The sequence below is a fragment of the Lithobates pipiens genome, unplaced genomic scaffold (assembly GCF_037356315.1).
Source record: "Lithobates pipiens isolate NorthernLeopardFrog02 unplaced genomic scaffold, aLitPip1_a1.2 Scaffold_22, whole genome shotgun sequence".
Lineage (NCBI taxonomy): Eukaryota > Metazoa > Chordata > Amphibia > Anura > Ranidae > Lithobates > Lithobates pipiens.
The window spans coordinates 33,548,909-33,570,997 of record NW_027507784.1 but is presented as its reverse complement, the minus strand read 5'-3'; the positions used below and the strand labels follow the sequence as shown (position 1 = coordinate 33,570,997).

The 22,089-nt window shown below is 47.6% G+C and overlaps 1 protein-coding gene across 1 annotated transcript in view; it reads left to right on the top strand.

Moving 5' to 3' along the window:
• Window positions 1–1,184: 1,184 nt before the first annotated feature.
• The window catches only part of LOC143925646 (uncharacterized), a 73,331-nt gene continuing 52,426 nt past the window's right edge, over window positions 1,185–22,089 (top strand). Inside the window, exons 1-2 of the mRNA XM_077450112.1 lie at window positions 1,185–1,248; window positions 19,164–19,236. The gene's annotated coding sequence lies outside the window, so the exon portion shown is untranslated. The remainder of the gene's footprint in view (window positions 1,249–19,163; window positions 19,237–22,089) is intronic.

The following is a 22,089-nucleotide window of genomic DNA, read 5'->3' as shown; positions in this document are numbered from 1 at the left end:
GGACGTACAGGTATGCCCATTTGCCTGCCCGTGCCATTCTGCCGACATACATCGGCGTGCGCTGGTCGGGAACTGGTTAAAAAACAAAAAAAAACTATTCACAATCACTTTAAGTGAACACAACACTTATAACAAAAAAAAATGATCTATCTATCTATATACACACTGTATAAATATTTCTCTGCTTTCAGGAGAGGAGCTATAATCCCCCAGAGTTAATTTTACATTACAAACAGAAGTTTTCACCGCTCCAGGTCAAACCACTGACAGGCTGCTAGCTCTCCAAGTAGGTAGGGGTTCCAGGTGCAAGCTGATTGCATAAGCCAAATGTGCAAAGACAGAACAAAACTCTGGATAGCCGCACTCCAGGTTGAGTAAAAAATGAATAAAGTGCCTTTATTTCTTCAAGTGCAAGTGCAAAAATAAAACAAAATTGCTGACGCGTTTCACGCTATAAACAGCGCTTACTCATAGCTGACTCAGCTATGAGTAAGCGCTGTTTATAGCGTGAAACGTGTCAGAAATTTTGTTTTATTTTTGTTCCCTTTTGCTGTGATGTATTGTTCTATGGAGTTTTGCACTTGCACTTGAAGAAATAAAGGCACTTTATTCATTTTTTACTCAACCCGGAGTGCGGCTATCCAGAGTTTTGTTCTGTCTTTGTTAATTTTACATTAACCTCTTCTGTCAGGGATCAGATAGGAGACTGAGTTGATGAGTTTGGCCTCTCTTATATCTCCTGTCCTGGCTCCGCTGAAGGTGAAACAGAGGAAGCCGAAGGACAAGAGGGACACGAGCGCCTGAAGAGGATGGTCCCAGGTGGACTGCTTGCCAGGATCCAGTAGTCTGGAGTAAGCTGCGGTGTGCAGAGTAGGAACAGGCAGGGAACTGGGGGTTAACTGAAGCCAGGGACATAGAAAGGAGCAGGGTCTCAGGAATAGCTAGGTTCGTCAGCAGGCAGGCAGCGAGGTACAAAAACATAGAAAGAGTCAGGAGTGGAGATGGGTCAGGAGTGGGTAGCAGTACAGGAACGGAACACAGAGCCAAGGTCAAGAGCAAGCCGGGTCACATCTATGCGCAAAACATCTCACGGGAATTCCCTGACATTGCCCGTGGAGCGGTCGGCAAGAGGTTAATATTATTATCCTGAGGGTTGGGAAAATGAATCTATTAACAGAACAATTACAAGATCTATCTTTGGAGAAGTGAAAGTAACAGTACAGAAGCCGTGTCCGCTCTCAGAGGAAGGTGAATACATCTTTTGCTTTTCACATCTAGAAGTTAAAGTGTATGGAAGTGTAAGCCAAAAGTTTTTTTGTTGTTTTGGACGGAGTGAAGAAGGAATGAAATTCCAGTCATTTTATTGAATAGAAGTTCCCTCAGGGGGGAGGGGGGGGGTTTAGCAGCAAGGAAGTATTAAGGCAAACAATGATTTTTTTAAAGTAGTATTTCTTTATTGCGGCTGTAGTATCAAAAAGGAGATATAATGCATTAATGCACAGGAGTCATAAAAGGCAATTCTGGTCTTGACATAAAAAAAACACATATCTCGTCAATATTGAAAAAAAAACACACATATGAACTCATTCTATGTATAGAAGCAAACAACTTAACAAGCATTTCACATGATATATCCCTACGCGTTTCAACCTATATATGTAACGGTTTCCTTCAGGGGAGTTTATTCTACGTGAGAAAGCAAACGTTTGAATTGTATTATCTATAAATATATAATTTAATTAAAATAATCATTTTATATCGGTTATAGCAGAGTTAAGTGTGCATATTTACCACTTCTTGACGGGAAGACAACATTTCATAGTCAGATAAATTGCCGCTCTTCTAAAAGCATCTCCAGCCCAGGAGATCCCAGTATGTTCCTGAAAACATTCCCTCGCTCTCAATAGAGGCAGAGACCCCCCGCTTCCACACAACTTGCAAGGAGTCACCCCTTATTGGGCATAGGGGAATGTGGGGTTTTTGAGGGAGGGAGGGGTGAGGAAGAGCGCAATGGCCCCCTCAGTTATCTATATAACAGAAATCAAAAAGATTTTGTTTTAATTGCAGTATAATCACGGTATGTCACAGACAGATCATCTGTGGCCTGATAATTATCATGCTGTGAATAATAATGTGTGTTCAATTACCCTAAATTATTGGATAGTTATTTGAATAGTTGTTTAGTCATGGGATGCATGTACACGCACCCCTCTGGTCGAACAATAATCTATGTTATTTATGTGCGATCCAGCATAATTGTTTGACCATATGATGTGCACATGCATACATATGGTTGACCAAGTTAATAATAATGGGTTATATGCAAATGTAAAAAAACCTAATGAATATACCAAAGTTTTGTGAATTAATAAGTGACTATAAAATTCCTGTCAGACCTTTACCGCTGCCTTTGTCTCCACTGGGAAAATCCCCTTATTTGTCCCGATGACCATTGTAGGTGACATTAAGGTGAGGGGGAAGTACGACATTTTTGAGTTGTCTCCAGAAGCAGAGGTGAGGGGAAGTACGACATTTTTGAGTTGTCTCCAGAAGAAGAAGTGAGGGGAAGTACGACATTTTTTAGTTGTCTCCAGAAGAAGAGGTGAGGGGAAGTACGACATTTTTGAGTTGTCTCCAGAAGCAGAGGTGAGGGGAAGTACGACATTTTTGATTTATCGCCAGAAGAAGAGGTGAGGGGAAGTATGACATTTTTGAGTTGTCTCCAGAAGAAGAGGTGAGGGGAAGTACGACATTTTTGAGTTGTCTCCAGAAGCAGAGGTTAGGGGAAGTACGACATTTTTGAGTTGTCTCCAGAAGCAGAGGTGAGGGGAAGTACGACATTTTTGATTTATCGCCAGAAGAAGAGGTGAGGGGAAGTATGACATTTTTGAGTTGTCTCCAGAAGAAGAAGTGAGGGGAAGTACGACATTTTTGAGTTGTCTCCAGAAGAAGAGGTGAGGGGAAGTACGACATTTTTAAATTGTCTCCAGAAGAAGAGGTGAGGGGAAGTACGACATTTATGAGTTGTCTCCAGAAGAAGAGGTGAGGGGAAGTACGACATTTTTGAGTTGTCTCCAGAAGAAGAGGTGAGGGGAAATCCTCCAAGAAGTAAACATGTTCTGGTGACAACAATCTAATGCCGCGTACACACGATAGGATATTCCGACGTTCGATGGGAGCTTGTTGTAGGTTCCATCGGACATTTTCCATCGGAACTTCCATCACACAAAATTTGAGATCTGGTTATCAAATTTTCCGACAACAAAATCCGTTGTCGTAAATTCCAATCTTGTGTTTTCAATTCCGACGCACAAAGTTCCACGCATGCTCGGAATCAAGCAGAAGAGCAGCACTGGCTATTGAACTTAATTTTCCTTCGCTCGTTATATCTCTTGTACATCACTGCGTTCTTGGAGTTTGAATTTCCGACAACGTTTGTGTGACCGTGTGTATGCAAGACAAGTTTGAGCCAAAATTCATCGAAAAAAAAACATGGATTTTGTTGTCGGAAAATCATATCATGTGTATAGGGCATAAGAGGACTGGAGGCAATAAAAAAAAATGCATGTAAAAACACAGAAAACCAAGTAATGAAATGCTAACTGAAATGCTTTTTTTATGACTCCAGGAATAGTCATTTCCTAGCAAAACCTCCACTATTACCCTTTTCTGGGTGTATATAATCACTGCCTGTGCTGGACCAGCTGGTCTGCCCTCACCTACCTTTATAACCTTTTATGTATGAGCTGAGGTGAAGGGGAGTATTATAAAGAGAGACTTGCGCAAAGCTCCCGAGTCCCAACTGTCCCTGATTTCGAGGGACTGTCCCTGATTTCGAGCAATGTCCCTCATTTGTCCCTCATTTTGGCCTGATATATATAGATTTCTATAAAACTCACTTTTTATCTATCAAAAAAAGTGTTTCCCAGCACTAAACCTTTCATACAAATTCTAAATTGCTGCATTTGTAAATTCCAAAAGCCAGTATAAAGGAATAGTAGTGGTTAAAAAAAAACACTTGTGGGTTTAACCAATCTTGTTTTTTTGTGCAATTCTCCTTTTAAGGGGGCGTGGCAAAGGGTGTGTCCTATGCCTGCATACTTTTGCTGATGGGTGTCCCTCATTCCCATCTCAAAAAGTTGGGAGGTGAGCTTGAGGGACAGCTCTGAGTTTGCTGACCGCACAGATCGTTACGCCCCAACAGCAGTCTCAGGGCTTTTGGATGTCTACACAAGAGACTCTTAGACTGCATTCACACCTGACCATTTTGTAGCTTGTAGCCTGAAGCTACAAAATGCTAGAGGGGAAAACATTCATTATTCTCAATGGAGATGGTTCACATCTCCACTCCATGTCGCCTGAAGCCGAACGCCTGAAGCTCAAACAAGTTCCGGACCCTTTTTTGTCACTCGAATCGGGCAGATTTGGGCGTTTTTCTTCTTTTTACATTGGTGACCATTTGTCCTGCACAAAATCGCGGTAAAACGGTGTAAAAAACGCCGCAAAATTGCGGGTAAATTTGCACGATTTTCTGTCCGAAAACACTAGGTTCAGGTGTGAATGCAGCCTTACAGGTAAATAACATCCAAGGAACAGCTGAGAAAGCTGACAATCATTGTGGTTGTTGGTTCTGCTACTGTGGCATCTGTGATCTTCTGGGTTCTATACTGAGCATCTTCCCCCTTCTCGCACATTGACCAGAGGAAGCTGCTTACTTTTTTAATGAATACAAGGCATTCTCTGATTGGACAAAGAGGAGAAAAGGGGCAGTGACATCACAATCTCCACCTCTTCCAATCATAGCATGCCTTGTAATTACTGTATTTATCAGCATATAACATGCACTTTTCCCTCTGAAAAAAGGGGGCAAATCGTGGGTGCATGCTATATGCCAACATAGGGCTGCCTCGGGGGGGAGCGCAACCAGATTAGACAGAGCCAGATCTCCTGTTTACTTGGCTCGCGGTCACGCCCCGTCCTGCTTTCTGGACAGCTCCTAGCATTGATGTCCCACCCAGCATTGGACTGGTGTTATGCAGGGGCGGACTGACAACTCATGGGGCTCCCGGGGAATAGGAGATTATGGGGCCCCCAGGCAATCAGAGATTATGGGGCCACACAGTAGACACAAACACACACACACACAGTATACAATCACACAGTATACACAGACATGTTTCTATTGGCTGAGAAGGTACTGGATAGGTGGGGCAGCTATAATCTCAGTATTTTTAGACCAAAAGGATGTCGGTAAGGGACATTTCAGAGACAGATGTAAAAAAAAAAACACAAATTTTTACATCCTGTCCCTGGTTTTGCTGAGGCTGGCAACCCTGATGGGGCCCCCTAGTGGCATGGGGCCCTCCTGCAGTGCCTGAGTGGCCCAATGGTCAGTCCGCCCCTGGTGTTATGACAATCATAGGAGCCGAACCAGGAAGCGAGACTGGGCATGACTGCGAGCCGAGCACAAAGGAGATTCGGCTATGTCTAATCTGGCAATGGTGAGGCTGCAAATGGGCACTGATCAGGCTGAAATGATGGGCAATGGCAAGGCTGCAGATGGGCACTGATTATACTTCATTAATGGGCAATGGTAAAGCTGCAGATGGGCACTGGTGAGGCTGCATTGATGGGCACTGACCCATATTTTGCTTCAAAGTTCTTCATTTAAAATGTAAGTTTTTCTCCTGATGTCAATCACATCCAATGACGCGGCGTGCCGGGGGGCGGGGCCGTGTGATACAGCCAGCGGCTATAGCCGCTGGCTGTATCACGGGAGCGCGCCCGCAGGTGCTTCTCACCATGCGAGGGAGCTCGCATGAACGTGAGAAGTACCTGTGGGAAGAAGCAGAGACAGCCGCCGAGCAGGCATGTACTGGCCATCGGGACTACCGGGAGATTCCCGGTGGGCCGATGGCTCAGTGGGCCGGTTGGTTTCAGTGACAGACAGCCTGTCAAAATAATGGATGCACGGCCCACACAGCCATTATTTTGAACACTGCTGTACTGCCCAGGGCCGGCTCAACCATCGGACCAAAGCGGCAATTCAGGGGTGGACTCGGTAGGGGTGGTGCTTCAGTGTTTCGCTGCTCTGTTGCCGGCCCGCCCACCACCTGTAGCACAGAGCCGATAGGCTCTGCCGCTGCAAAACGTGTCTGAAAGGTCACGCTGGTGGGCAGGGACGGAAGTTCTCCCATAGTCACTGCATCCTCCGGAACATCCTTGGTGCCAGTGTGTGGGTAACTGCTCTGTGCAGCCAGCTTGTGACACACACCGCTTCCCGCCCCTCTCTCCCTGCCTGTGCGTTACATTGATGAGAAGCAAGAGGGAGTGGGAAGATTAAACAAGTAGTCCAGACCCGGACCCCTCTCTCTGCCCCCTCACCTCTCTCTCTCCATGTCCCCCTCTCTCTCTCCATGGCTCCCCTCTCTCCATGTCCCCCTCTCTCTCCATGGCCCCCTCTCTCTCTCCATGTCCCCCTCTCTCTCTCCATGTCCCCCTCTCTCTCTCCATGGCCCCCCCTCTCTCCATGACCCCCTCTCTCTCTCCATGGCCCCCCTCTCTCTCTCCATGTCCCCCTCTCTCTCTCCATGTCCCCCTCTCTCTCTCCATGGCCCCCTCTCTCTCTCCATGGCCCCCCTCTCTCTCTCCATGTCCCCCTCTCTCTCTCCATGGCCCCCCCTCTCTCCATGGCCCCCCTCTCTCTCTCCATGGCCCCCTCTCTCTCTCTCCATGGCCCCCCTCTCTCTCTCCATGGCCCCCCTCTCTCTCTCCATGGCCCCCCCTCTCTCTCCATGGCCCCCTCTCTCCCCCTCTCTCCCCCATCTCTCCCTCCATGTCCCCCCTCTCTCCATGCCCCCCCCTCTCTCCATGTCCCCCCCCTCTCCATGTCCCCCCCTCTCTCTCCATGGCCCTCCTCTCTCTCTCCATGCCCCCTCTCTCTCTCCATGTGCCCCCCTCTCTCTCTCTCCATGGCCCCCCTCTCTCTCTCCATGGCCCCCCTCTCTCTCTCTCCATGGCCCCCTCTCTCCATGTCCCCCCCTCTCTCTCTCCATGTCCCCCTCTCTCTCTCCATGCCCCCCTCTCTCCATGTCCCCACCTCTCTCTCCATGTCCCCACCTCTATCTCTCCATGTCCCCACCTCTCTCTCTCCATGTCTCCACCTCTCTCTCTCCATGCCCCCCTCTCTCCATGTCCCCCCTCTCTCTCCATGCCCCCCTCTCTCTCTCTCCATGCCCCCCTCTCTCTCTCTCCATGCCCCCCCCTCTCTCTCTCTCCATGCGCCCCTCTCTCTCTCTCCATGCGCCCCCCTCTCTCTCTCCATGTGCCCCCCTCTCTCTCTCCATGCCCCCCTCTCTCTCTCCATGTCCTCCCCCTCTCTCTCTCCATGTCCTCCCCCTCTCTCTCTCTCTTCATGTCCTCCCCCTCTCTCTCTCCCCATTTCCTCTCCCTCTCTCTCTCTCTCCCCATGTCCTCCCCCTCTCTCTCCCCATGTCCTCCCCCCTCTCTCTCTCTCTCCCCATGTCCTCCCCCCCCTCTCTCTCTCTCTCCCCATGTCCTCCCACCCCCCTCTCTCTCTCTCCCCATGTCCTCCCCCCCTCTCTCTCTCTCTCCCCATGTCCTCCCCCCCCTCTCTCTCTCTCCCCATGTCCTCCCCCTCTCTCTCTCTCTCCCCATGTCCTCCCTCTCTCTCTCTTTCCCCATGTCCTCCCCCTCTCTCTCTCTCTCCCCATGTCCTCCCCCTCTCTCTCTCTCTCTCCCCATGTCCTCTCTCTCTCTCTCCCCATGTCCTCCCCCTCTCTCTCTCCCCATGTCCTCCCCCTCTCTCTCTCTCCCCATGTCCTCCCCCTCTCTCTCTCTCTCTCTCCCCATGTCCCCCCCTCTCTCTCTCTCTCTCCCCATGTCCCCCCCTCTCTCTCTCTCTCTCTCCCCATGTCCCCCCCTCTCTCTCTCTCTCTCTCTCTCTCTCCCCATGTCCTCCCTCTCTCTCTCTCTCCCCCCCTCTCTCTCTCTCTCCCCATGTCCTCTCTCTCTCTCTCTCTCCCCATGTCCTCCCCCCTCTCTCTCTCTCCCCATGTCCTCCCCTCTCTCTCTCTCCCCATGTCCTCCCCTCTCTCTCTCTCTCCATGTCCTCCCCTCTCTCTCTCTCTCCATGCCCTCCCCTCTCTCTCTCCATGCCCTCCCCCTCTCTCTCTCCATGCCCTCCCCCTCTCTCTCTCCATGCCCCCCTCTCTTTCCATGTCCCCCTCTCTCTCTCTATGCCCCCCTCTCTTTCCATGTCCCCCCCCTCTCTCTCCATGCCCCCCCTCTCTCTCTCCATGCTCCCCCTCTCTCTCTCTCTCTCTCTGTCCTCCCCCCTCTCTCTTTCTCTGTCCCCCTCTCTCTCCCTGCTCCCTCTCCCTGGCAGCAGATGACGTGGCATGTGACACACTGCATGTGTTGGCAAGCGACGGTGGCAAGTGACACGCGGCATCTGGTGGCAGGCGGCGGTGGCAAATGACATGCTGGTAACAGGCAATGGTTCCTACTCATTCTGCATTCTGGTGAGTTGAACTATTTCATTATATATTACAATGTAATAATAGAAATAATGTGATTTGATCATCCTGACACCATATTAAGCATGATGTTGGGATGTTTTACTTGCTAGCACCAGCCATTCACCCAACAAATCACCCCCGCCGCTGAATTCCCCGTCAACCCCGCCTGACACTACACCCCCCCCCTTGGTCTTTGGCGTAATTGTCCCTGAATGGCAGTCTAGAAATGTGGTCACCCTACCGGGGGGCAAGGTGTCAATTTTCCCCTGGGTCGCTCTGATGCCCCATACAAAGGCCTCACTGCTTCCCTCAGATCCATCTCAAACTCAATATATTGCGCAATTGTATATAGTTTTATATACTGTTTTTGCGCATGTTTGCAAAATTAAAGTGGGCCACTCTGGGTGAAGTCCAGGGCCACATTTTTGTCCCAGTCCAGCCCTGCCGCCGAGGGATCCCAGAAGAGCAGGTTCGGGGCCACTCTGAGCCGCACTGTGACTGTTTACTGAAAAGTGTAAAATCAGGCTCACTTCTGCATAGAAACCAATGAGCTTCCAGGTTTTATTTCAAAAGCTAAATTGAACAAGCTGGAGTTAGAAGCTCACTGGATTCTATGCAGAAGTGAGTCTGATTTTTCACTTTTCAGCTTTAGTAAATAAACCCCCATTGTGTACTTAAAAATGGAGTATACCAGTTGCAGTCTATTGGCCGTAATGGGGAATCTCATACCCCCCTAAGTAAGCAGTTCAGGTTGATCTTCTCCTATAAAAGATTCAGTATAAAGTTTTCCTGTTATATGACTTACGTTTGTAACGGAGAGACAATGGGTACACAACCCCTGATTGACTGTGTGCCCACTCACCAAGCCCTACGGGGTGTAGTCACCTGGTGCAGCCCACCTATACCTTTCCTTGGCCTTGTATGGAGGGACTTGAATCGTTGGAACCTTAAACTGAACTTTTGGTATTCTACACTTGTTCACTTGCTTGTGTATGTTATGTTTATTGTTGTATCTGTACTTTCTTAAAGATGTGAATTTTCAAGAAACTCTTTGTACAAAAAAAAGTGGGGTATACCTGTACATGGTGAGTTATTAGTTTAAGCAGACTGTGATTGTCTATTGTTGTGACTATGGCCGCGTACACACGGGCGGATTGTCTGTCCAACTTAGTCCGCTGAAACACATTTGAGCAGACAGTCCGCTCGTGTGTGGGCTTCAGCGGACTTTTTCAGCGGACAGTCTGGCGGACTAAGTCTTTCGGAATGTTGGAAAGACTGTCCGCTGAACTCGCATTTGGGCGGACAATCCGCCCGTGTGTGTGCCAGTCCGCCCAACTTTTGAAATGAGCGGACTTTTCCCGCCCGGAGAAAAGTCCGCTCATTTCGAGCGGGTTTCCAGGTAGGAGACGTCGCGGGCCCCGCCGCCTGGTATGGACTTAAAGGGGAACCCCAACGCCGAAAAAAATCGGCGTGGGGGTCCCCCCAAAGTCCACAACAGACCCTTGTCCGAGCACGCTACCCGGCCGGCCAGGAAAGGGGGGCGAGCGAGCGCCCCCCCCTCCTGAGCCGTACCAGGCCGCGTGCCCTCAACATGGGGGGGTGCCTTGGGGAAGGGGGGGCCGCACGGCCCCCCCACCCCAAAGCACCTTGTCCCCATGTTGATGAGGACAAGGGCCTCTTCCCGACAACCCTGGCCGTTGGTTGTCGGGGTCTGCGGGCGGGGGGCTTATCGGAATCCGGGAGCCCCCTTTAATAAGGGGGCCCCCGGATACCGGTCCCCCACCCTATGTGAATGAGTATGGGGTACAATATAAAAGTACCAAAAAAAAACACAACACACGAGATAAAATATTTTATTGCACAGCTCCGGGGGTCTTCCGTCTTCGGGGGTCTTCTCGCCGGACTCCTCCGCTATCTTCTTGTAGCTCTTTTGCTAGCGGAGGAGTCCGGCTTTCTTCCTCGCCGCCGGCCTCTTCTCCCGACTTCGGGGGTCTTGTCCCCCTTTTTGTTTCTTTTCCTGGTCTTCTGTCGCCGCCGCCGCCGCCGCCCGTTCTTCTTCTTCTTCTTCTTCTCCAGGAGATGTTGACTCGACAATCTCTCCGGCCACAATGCCAGGGCCGCGCTGCGCGGCCACTTATATAGGGACAAGGGGCGGTGTCACATGGCTTTATGTCACATGGGTTGGTCACATGGGTTGATGTCACATGGGGACTATGACATCGTAAGGGGGCGGGGTCACCATGTGACACCAACCCATGTGACATAAAGCCATGTGACACCGCCCCTTGTCCCTATATAAGTGGCAGCGGAGCGCGTCCCTGGCATTGTGGCCGGAGAGAGCGTCGTGTCAACATCTCCTGGAGAAGAAGAAGAAGAAGAAGAAGAACGGGCGGCGGCGGCGGCAGAAGACCAGGCCACCGCCTCTAAAAGAGCTATAAGAAGGCGCGGTGGCCCGGCAGAAGAACCGAAGAGGGGGACAAGACCCCCGAAGTCGGGAGAAGAGGCCGGCAGCGAGGAAGAAAGCCGGACTCCTCCGCTAGCAAAAGAGCTACAAGAAGATAGCGGAGGAGTCTGGCGAGAAGACCCCCGAAGACAGAAGACCCCCGGAGCTGTGCAATAAAATATTTTATCTCGTGTGTTGTGTTTTTTTTGGTACTTTTATTTTACAGGTGAATGGGTAGGGGTACATTTTACCCCATACTCATTCACATAGGGTGGGGGGCCGGTATCCGGGGGCCCCCTTATTAAAGGGGGCTCCCGGATTCCGATAAGCCCCCCGCCCGCAGACTCCGACAACCAACGGCCAGGGTTGTTGGGAAGAGGCCCTTGTCCTCATCAACATGGGGACAAGGTGCTTTGGGGTGGGGGGGCCGCGCGCCCCCCCCCTTCCCCAAGGCACCCCCCCATGTTGAGGGCACGCGGCCTGGTACGGCTCAGGAGGGGGGGCGCTCGCTCACCCCCCTTTCCTGGCCGGCCGGGTAGCGTGCTCGGACAAGGGTCTGTTGTGGACTTTGGGGGGACCCCCACGCCGATTTTTTTCGGCGTTGGGGTTCCCCTTTAAGTCCATACCAGGCGGCGGGGCCCGTAACGTCTCCGTCGCGGGCCCTGCCTACCTGGATACCCGCTCGAAATGAGCGGACTTTCCTCCGCGTGTGTGGGCGAGTCCGTTCATTTCAAAAGTTGGCCAGATAGTATGGCGGACTTAGTCCGCCGTATTAGTCCGCTCAAAAAGTGCTGTGTGTGGGCAAGTCCGTTCATTCAAAAGTTGGACGGACTGTCTGTCGGATTGTCTGACGAACTTAGTTGGGCAGACAATCCGCCCCGTGTGTACGCGGCCTATGATGAAGCTCAGATCACATTTTATGACCAATTTGTGCAGAAATCCAAAAGGGTTCACATACTTTTTATTGCATCGGTATATAAAAGATGAGCAAATGTACAAAATGTGCAAATATAGGAAACTGCTAGCTGGGAAATTGTAAATTGTCACACTAAATAGAGACACACAATAGTGGAAAGCATATTAAATCACATAGATATTATCTAAAGAACCATATAAATGAATAAAGTGTATCGGTGCCTTACACGTGAATGGGTAAAATATTCAAACCAGTACACTGTACTCTGTAGGGGGTTTTATGGCTCTGCAAGCAAATTCTTTCCTCAACGCTCCAGCAATATAATTCAAAGTACCAAAGAGAGAACAAAGGGGCTCCAATAGTGAAGTATGTAAAAGCAGTTACTCAAATTTATTAAACATATCAGGGTACTGACATAGGGCAATAAAATGACATGTAAAACAAAACGAGCACCGCGCTCATGCTCTAGACGTCACTTGCGGTGTCCAAATGTTTTTTTTTTTTATCCCTACGCGTATCGTCACAGGTCACGTGACTTCACCAGGGAATAGAAAATGGACTACGGAGGTGTCTTAAGTAGTGTAATGATTGACGGCCATTTTCTTGAAGCCGCATATAGGATAACATTGCGGCAGCCATTTTCTTATAGGTTTCCTTACTGAATACACCCGCGGCCATGTTTTTTTGGAGCTCAAACTCAAAACACCACGAAAGGTCAACAGTGGCAGGGAAAGTGAACAGGGGCCATTTTCTTGAGGTCATATATACAATAATATTGCGGCAATCAAATTCTTAAAACATTCACAATAGACTCCAGCCACGTCCATATTTTTAAAAACCCTCCCTATGTTTGGGCATCGCAGCAGCTCATCAACAGCAAGCCAAACTAATACAGGGGCACAAAAAACAAACTGAAGGTATCAAAGAGAAAACAGAAAATTAAATAAAAAATCACTAATACTTATGGGTGATCATACTAAAATAAATAAGAACACATCAATATATGCGCGGCCATCAAACTGGAGTCGGAACTCCAGATACAGTAAACCTCAAATAGATCCAAAAATCAACTAGGGATTAAACCATATGCAGGGCATAGCCCAGAAGGCTAGACTCAATGCATAATTCACGTGCATTAAATATAAGATCAATTTCCAATCATATAGATCCAATATTTAAATCCAATTAAAATTAAAAATAAAATTCAAATAAGGAAAGAATCTTTCCAAACGAAATCCACAATTGCCGTGTATTAAATGTAAGATAAATTTCTATTCATAAAATCAGGTAAAAAAAACAAAATAAAAAGGGGGGGGGGGGATCCAACGTAAATACGCCTCCTGTATGGTGGGAATTGATATATACTATAAATCGGACAGAGAAGATGGAAACCTCAGAAATATCAAAAATATCTAGGTCTCAATATAAGGACACCGGAAATGAGATCCAAAGCTAACAATTAATCAATAGTGAAGAAAAAAATAGTTCACTATGAAAAATACCCCTGTGGCATTTATGGTCGTGGCCACCTTGAGTAAGGGCAAATGATTCATGTAGCATTCACTTCCTGGGATCCATCCACCCTTAGCTCAAGCATGCATGCAGATGTTTGGTCAGATTAGGCGTCCCGTCAGAATTTGTAGCGGAAGTGACATTCCCTCACCGCCATCTTGCTACACCCCGCACTCATCCACAGTAAGGATACAGTAAAGCCCCCATACACACTATCAGATTTTCTGCTGGTTTTCTTCTTCAGATTTACCAAAACCATGTAGTGGAAGGGCCTGCCTGATTGCATACAAATTGAAACTCCTGAGGTTTGACCTCATATTACATGGTTTTGGTAAACCTGAAGAAAAAAATCAGCAGAAAATCTGATAGTGTGTATGGGGCTTAAGAAGGGGGCAAGCGGACATCTTGTTACAACCACCGGAGTCTTGCATTTCACACCTATTTTTAACCCCTTCGCGCCGAGTGTACACACATATGTGGACTAGGCTTTCGTGGGGTTATACCGGAATGATGCCCGCAGTTGCAGGCATCATCCCTGTACCGTTTTTTTAGAGCGGGCGATTGTCTTTCCAGGGATTACAATCAATGCGGCTAAAAGCCGTTTGATTGTTATCCCGGAGGAGTGGGAGGGGACATCCCCCCCCTGCCGCTCTGACCGGGCTTCCTGTCCCACCAGGAGACCCAATCCACGATCCGGCACTTCCGGCGTCTAGCCACAGACTGGAACAAAGCCGTAAATGTCTTAGTTCCAGTCTCCTGAATGTAAACACGGAAGCGACGTCACAACGTTGCTCCGGTTTACTCAGCTGCCAATGGCGCCGGATTAAAAAAAAATATACAGTATTCAGAATCACCATTTTTCGGCGATCTAAATACTTTGAAGTGCAAAGGAGGGAATTAGAGGTCTTTTAGACCCCTGATCCATCCATAAAGAGTACCTGTCACCACCTATTACTGTCACAAGGGATGTTTACATTTTTTGTGTCAGCAATAAAAGTGATCAAATTTTATTTATTTTTTTAAAACACAATTTAATAATAAATAATAAAAACTTTTTTTTTAAAGCGCCTCCATCCCCGCGAGCTCACGCAATAAAGAAAACGTATACGGAAGTTGCACCCGCAGATGTAAACTGTGTTCAAATTACACATGTGAGGTACCGCCTCGATCCTCGGAGCGAAAGCAATAATTCTAGCATTAGACCTCCTCTGTAACTCTAACCTGGTAACCGTAAAAAAAATTGCAAGCGTCGCCTATGATGATTTTTAGGTACCATAGTTTGTCACCATTCCACAAGTGCGCGCAATTATAAAGTGTGACATGTTTGGTATCTATTTACTCGGCGTAACATCATCTTTCACATTATACAAAAAATCTGACAGAACACCGCTGCTTTGAAAAGTCAACATCAAAACCATCTGAGGGATTTTTAAATCCTGTATTTCACTATAGTAGCCAAATCTCTATATGCAAGTATTGGTAATATGGTAACCAATTTGACTGGTGACCTAAACTCAAGGCACCAGAAAAGCATTGGATTCAGCTAATTAAATTCTTCTTTTACATACAAAAAGGATTCACCTTGGCCACCAGTTAAAATCTGAGCTAAATGTAGCTTGAGACACTGGGGTAGATTTACTAAAACTGGAGAGTACAAATTCTGGTGCAGCTCTGTATAGAAACCAATCAGTTTCCATTTTTTTTTGGCAGCTTAATTGAACAAGCTGAAGTTAGAAGCCAATTGGCTACCATGCACGGCTGCACCAGGTTTTGCACTCTCCAGTTTCAGTAAATCAACCCCCACTCAACTCTACCATTACTTTGGAAGACTGTAGGCCTGGGTAACCCTTAAACAATTAAAGAGGAGCTGCACCTTAACCAGTTCCTGACCGGCGCACGACGATGTATGTCGGCAGAATGGGACGGGCAGACAAACTGGTGTACAGGTACGTCCAGTTTAATTTGCCGCCCTGCCATCGCGTGTGCACCGCCGGCGGCGCACGCACGTGCCTGTCGGGACCCCCCGTGAGTCTGGTCTCGGGTCCCGCGGACTCGATCGCCGCAGGGACACCAGCGATCGTCTCACGGGGAAGGAGAACGGGGAGATGCCGTTGTAAACAGCATCTCCCTGTTCTGCCTAGCAACAAGTGACACTGATCTCTGCTTCCTGTGATTGGAGCAGAGATCAGTGTTCACTAACACACAGCCCAGCCCCCCACAGTTATTAACATGCCCCTAGGACACACTTAACTCCTACTCTGCCACCCCCTGGTTAACCCCTTCACTGCCAGTGTCATTTACACAGGAATCACTGCATTTGTATAGCACTGATTGCTGTATAAATGACAGTGGTCCCAAAAATGTGTCAAAAATGTCTGATGTGTCCACCATAATTTCGCAGTCACAATAAAAATCGCTGATCGCCGCCATTACTAGTAAAAAAAAAATGATTAATAAAAATGCCATAAAACGATTCCCTATTTTGTAAACGCTATAAATTTTGAGCAAACCAATCAATAATCGCTTGTTGCGATTTTTTTATTACCAAAAATATGTAGAAAGAATACGTATAAGCCTAAACTGAGGAAAAAAAATGTTTTTCTATATATTTTTGGGGGGATATTTATTACAGCAAAAAGTAAAAAATAATGCGTTTTTTTCAAAATTGTTGCTTTTTTTGTTTATAGAGCAAAAAATAAAAACCGCAAGGGTAATAAAATACCCCCAAAAGAAAACTCTATTTGTGGGGAAAAAAAGGACGTCAACTTTGTTTGGGAGCCACATTGCAGTCAATTGTCAGTTAAAGCGACGCAGTGCTGAATCGCAAAAAGTGGTCTGGTCACTGGCCTGCAAAATGGTCCAGTCTGAAAGTGGTTAAAAAAATATTAAAAGTCAGCAGCTATAAATACTGCAACTGCTGACTTTTAATAAATGGACACTTACCTGTCCCAGGGTCCAGCGATGTCGGCAGCAGATGACGAGCAATCGCTCGTCTCTCGGCTGCCCCCACCGCCATCCTTTGTCAGGGAATCAGGAAGTGAAGCATGTTTCCCAGAAGACAATGGGGGGGGGGGGGGCATCTGCGGCTAGCTATTCCCAGAAGTAGCTATCCCCCTCCCCCCTGAAAGGTGGCAATTGTGGCACCGGAGGGGGGGTTCTGATGAGCGGAAGTTCCACTTTAGGGTGGAACTCCGCTTTAATATAGCAAAAGTTCTAGTGGAGGAGTAATACTGTCAGGGCCACAATGTACATAAGCCGGGGGCTTCAGCAGTGCACCAGTGGAAAATATGGGAAGTCTGAGAAGCTTGAGTCAATATTGACCATTTCTGGGTTCTGTAGGTTTTCCCTAAGCCTGGTGGGTTGACTTCTTCAGCCTGTTGCTGGAAGGATGTTCCGGTAAGCAGTGTGGGACTCCCCTTTGCTATTATGATAACATTTTACTCACAAAGACAGAGGGTAAAAAGCAAGGACAATCTCTCAAATGGCACAAATTTGCTTAACCACAGAGCCCAGCGAGTTAGTGATCCAATATGAAACCACTATCCAGCTCCACAGACCCTCAGGACATTTTTGATATAGACCTGGGGGTGACAGGGGTGTCATATTGGACTGTTAACCCAGTGGACTCCATGACTGAGTGTTGGCCTTGGGAGGATTTTTGCCATTTGGGAGATTGTCCTTTAATGCTTCTTACCCTCCATCTTTGTGAGTAACATTTCATCATATTAGTAAAGGTGTTTTTATTGCACAAGAACAAACGTTAGCTCTTAGGGATGATTAGGCCAACACAAGGGCGAAACATGTTAGAGTATGGTGTTCCTAGATGGAGCTGAAGTGTGCTTCGTTTGGTTCAATAAAGTTGGATAAAAGACTTGACATAATTGTAGTGTGGTTGTTTGTTTTTCATGAGCTTTTTATTCAGTTAAGGAAAAGCATGATTTGCTATTTGCTATTAAAAGTTATTAATGTTGTCTTAAAATTGGGCAAAAGAACATTTAGGTGCGAACAGTGTGAGGAAACAAATGCAGAGGATGTGGTCTTGAGCAATGCAGGTTTCAACATCTCTTCTATTTTTTATTTTTATTTTGTGTACCTGGTGGAGTGAGTGACTTCACTGTAGGTATCGTGCATGACTCATAAAAATAAATAGATACACCACACCCAATTCCTATCAAAACGTGTATCATCACTACGCTAGAAACACTTCCAACCTATAAGCTCAGCTGCTACTTATACAAAAATTATATTAAACTGGTGCAATAATTTTTCCTTAATCCCATGAAGAAGTCATATTGATGACGAAACATGTCGGGGCGTGGCTATCTGGCGAACACAGTGTGTTAGTGAGTAAGAGAACTGGGTGGCGTGAGGTGGTTGCTGGATGAAGAGAACGAAGCTGTAATACACCACGGATCCGCTGAAAGAGATCAAGCGCGGCATATAAGGAGGGGTGAGAAGGAATCAAATCACTTACCTAATCTGAGGTCCGCCGTGACCACCAATGCCCCAGTATACCTATGCATCTAAGAAGTTCAAGCGTGATGTGGAGTGATTTATGATTTGGCTTTTCTTTTATATTGTTCATGTGAGTGCACTCAGATTTCATTTTATTAAAGTGTTGAGACTGTATTACGCTATTGGAGGCTTCCTTTATATTTCTTTGCCAGGTATATACACACGTAGATTACCAAGGAGGGACCAATGTGTATGGGCTCCGCAATTTTGATGATTCTACAATTATCGTCTTATTTAGAGGATTTAAAGCTCTATTAGCCAAGCACGTGAGCGTGAGGCTTACTAGCTGGTGAGTGTGCTCACAACAGGGGATTCACGGTCACAGAAGGTGTGGTGAAGGAGCAATTCATTTGTTTTGACACTGATTACTACTTTCACATGGATTACCTGTGTTGGACTTATTTTTCATACTATATCTTATGCCACATACACACGAGCGAATTGTCCGGCGTACTTAGTCCGGCAAACAATCCGGCGGATAGTCAGGCGGACTTTCTACCGAACGGACTTGGCCACACACGGACACACAGAAAGTCCGGCGTTTGCTAGCGCGATGACGTACAGCGCGTACGACGGGACTAGAAAAAGGAAGTTCAATAGCCAGTAGCCAATAGCTTCCTTTTCGTACTTGCTTCTGAGCATGCGTCATTCTTAGTCCGCCAGACTAGCAAACTGAGGAACGTATTGTCCGCTGAAAGTCCCGCGGAAAGATTGGAGTGCAAAACTACTTTCTAAGTCCGCCGGACTTTACGCTGGAAAAGTCCGCTGAAGCCCACACACGATCGAATTGTCCGCTGAAATGCGTTTCATCGGACTAAGTACGCCGGACAATTCGATCGTGTGTATGCGGCATTACTGGATAATAATAATTTTTTTAATAATAATTTTTTATCACATATATATATATATATTTTTCACATATATATTTTTTTCTTATCTGATGCAAATTGAACTGAAAAGTTTAATTTGACAGTATATTGATTGCACATTTAGCACTTTATATTTAGATTCACATGTACATGCGAGTGTATATATTGACCTTTACTGTCATAATTTTTTGTGTTTGATTTGATTAAGTAGGTGGTGTAAGTTGAGTTATTTACACATTTAGCGCTACGTGTCACATTTCTTTCTGTTTAAGGAAAAATTATCGCACCAGTTTAATATAGTGCATGAATCACCTTCCAAAAAGTTCATTCATTTTTTGTCTACTTTTTCTTGTTCCTATTGACTGCAGGACAACCAGAATTCCATGATACTGCTGGAAAAGTAGGGAAATGTATATTGTCACTTCCCTCATCTAAATGGCGGTGAGTACAATAAGTAGCAGTTGATCCTGTCAGAAATGTTGTGTCCTTGTCACTTCTTGCACACTGAACTGATGGAGTAAACATTTTCCTTTCCAACTATCTTTTGTTAATCTGTGTTCCTAGGCAGGCGATATTTGCATTTAGACTGCCCTGGACAGCAGCTACACATGATGCTGAAAAAGAAACTGCGCTACGGTATGCAATTATACTAAATATAGGCAAATGCGTGGAAAATGGTCTATATGAGGACCTATTGGGAGCTGCAGATTAACTGTACCACATAGCTACAGAAAAAATAGAAAGAAAAATAAATAAGCTGCGCTACATCAGTAACATACAAATTGGATAGGTAAGTGTTAAAATTCACCTATGTGCTACACCGCACCGGCCAACATCAGATGGCCAGAGCAGTGCAAATGCCACAGTAATCACTCTGTGGTAAACCCATATATGTGTTATGCCACGTACACACGACCGGACTTTTCGAGGGACTAGGTCCGACAGACTTTCGGCGGAGTTCTGACGGAGTTCTGAAGGACTTTACGAATGAATGGACTTGACCACACACAATCACACCAAAGTCCGACTCGGTAGGAACTGGGTGCGGCGGAGTTCCGGCGGAAAAATTTGAAACATGTTCCATATCTAAAGTCTGTCGGATTTTTGCAAATCAAAAGTCCGCTGCAGCCCACACATGATCGAATGGTCCACTGGAATCGTTCTGTCGGACCTTTGATGTTGAAAAGTCCGGTCGTGTGTACGCGGCATTAGACAATAAATATAAACTCAAATATGCGAAGAAAAACAGAAGCCTCAAGTCTGGTGTGCCGGCCGGCACACACACGGACAAACCCGTCCTTCCTGGATCCTCCGACCACCAGCACGAGGTGATGTCACAAATACACAATTACGGATGTGGCATTGTGTATGCTCCCTCCTTCCTATTGCTCCAACAGGTGGACAAGAGGGACAGTGTCACTGATGCATGCACTGTCCCTGCTCACCATCCTCGTGGCCTCCTCAAATGGTGACAGGACAGTGCATGCATCCCTGATCATGCCCCACTGGCGTGGTGAAAAAAAAAATGAGCTCCCCTGACTCTGTCCTGGTGCCGTAGTCGCACAGATACTCATTGATAGCCCTCTGCTGCGTGTGCAGCCTCTGCAGCATGGCCAACGTTGAGTTCCTCCTGGTGGGCATGTCACATATAAGGCGGTTCTTGGGCAGGTTCAACTCCTTTTGGAGCTCAACCAGCCGAGCACTGGCATTATATGATTGGCAGAAATGCACACAGACTTTCCTGGCCTGCCTCAGGACCTCCTGTAAGCCCAGGTACCTGCCCAAGAACCGCTGCACCACCAGGTTAAGGACGTGAGCCACACAGGGCACATGGGTCAGTTGTCCCTGTCAGAGGGCGGAGAGGAGGTTGGTGCCATTGTCATAAACCACCAGTCCTGGCTTAAGCTGGCGTGGCGCCAACCACCTCTTGCCCTGCCCCTGCAGAGCTGACAAAATATCTGCCCCAGTGTGGCTCCTGTCCCCCAAACCAGCACAAGCACGGCATGGGATCTTTTTGCCTGCGTACTTGCGTAGCCCCTTGAACGCCTACGGAGCACCGCTGGTTCCGAGGACAAAGCACAGGAAGAGGCCATGGAGGAAGAAGAGAAGGGGTGGAGGAGAGAGGTGTGTCACAACCAGTAGTAGCATTTTGGAGGCGTGATGGCGGAACAACCTCCAACACTACTGCACCTTGTCCTGCATCCTTCCCAGCTGCCAGAAGAGTGACCCAATGGGCCCTGAAAGATAGGTAACGTCCCTGTCCATGCCTGCTGGACCATGAGTCAGCGGTAATATGCACCTTACTGCTGACCGCCCTGTCCAGTGAGGCAAGGACATTGCCTTCCACATGCCGGTAGAGAGCCGGAATCTCCTTCCGTGAGAAAAAGTGGCGTTTGGGGACCTGCCACTGAGGAACCGCACATTGCACAAACTCACGGAAGGGGGCCGAGTCTACCAACTGAAAAGGTAGCAGTTGAAGTGCTAGCAATTTAGCCAAGCTAGCATTCAACCACTGGGCATGTGGATGGCTGGGAGTGAACTTCTTTCGATGGTCCAGCAGCGGGGGCAGGGAAATGTTCCTGCTACAATCGGACGTCTGTGTACTACTAGCAGAGTGCCCGGAAGCACTTGGCTGTGACACACCTAATTCTACACCTTCATTCCTCTCAGTGCAGGTTTCAGAGAGGACTGAAGGTCTAGTGGGGTTGGAGATCCCAGCTGATGAGGAGCAAGGGGAGGTCCACTTTGTTCTTTGGTGTGGGTCTTTAAGGTACGCTTGCCAACGAGCTGCATGGCAGGTCAACATATGTCTGGTCAAGCATGTGGTGCCCAAGCGGCTGATGTTTTGGCCACGCGCGATATGCTTGAGACATATGTTGCAAATAACAGCGGTGCGATCTGATGCACTCGTCTCAAAAAAGGCCCACACCAAAGAACTTTTGGAATAACGTGCAGAAGCAGCGCCCTACACAGGCAGAGCTCTGCGGTGGGATTCAGTCGGTGTGCTGCCCTTTAGCTGGCCCCTGGAGGGCATCCTGCCTCGTTGGAGATGTGCCTCCTCCTCTCTCCTATCAGGCACCCATGTGGAGTCAGTGACCTCATCATCCCCTCCCTCTTCATCACTGGAGCAAACCTGGCAGTATGCTGCAGCTGATGGAACATGACTGCCATATTGCTGTCTTTCTTGAGCATCCCCTCTCTCTGCGCTCACGCTACTGCCTTCCTCTAGCTGGGTATCATCATCAGAGCCTTCAAAATGCTGGGCATCCTCCTGGAGCATGTACCCAACACTGT